This window comes from Rattus norvegicus, chromosome 17 (genome assembly GCF_021556685.1).
Source record: "Rattus norvegicus strain SHRSP/BbbUtx chromosome 17, alternate assembly SHRSP_T2T, whole genome shotgun sequence".
Taxonomy (NCBI): domain Eukaryota; kingdom Metazoa; phylum Chordata; class Mammalia; order Rodentia; family Muridae; genus Rattus; species Rattus norvegicus.
The window spans coordinates 87444580-87444931 of record NC_141550.1 but is presented as its reverse complement, the minus strand read 5'-3'; positions in this window follow the sequence as shown (position 1 = coordinate 87444931).

Genomic DNA, 352 nt, shown 5'->3' with positions numbered 1-352 from the left:
ACCTACATGCAGGCAGGATACTGTGTACCTAATAAATAAATCTTTAAAGGTACAGGTTAAACATTCATAATAAGAAAATAAAAAGTTGGGGTTGGGGATTTGGCTCAGTGGTAGAGCGCTTGCCTAGCAAGCGCAAGGCCTTGGGTTCGGTCCCCAGCTCCGAAAAAAACAAAAAAGAAAAAAAAAAAGAAAGAAAATAAAAAGAAAACAAAAAGTTCAAAGTACTCCAAAATCTGAAACTTTTTGAGTTTCGAGACACAAGCAGAAAATTCTACACCACATGACTATTTTGTACACAAACTACATGTGTATCTGCATAGACACGCATGACCTTGAGGCTCTGTGAGGCATA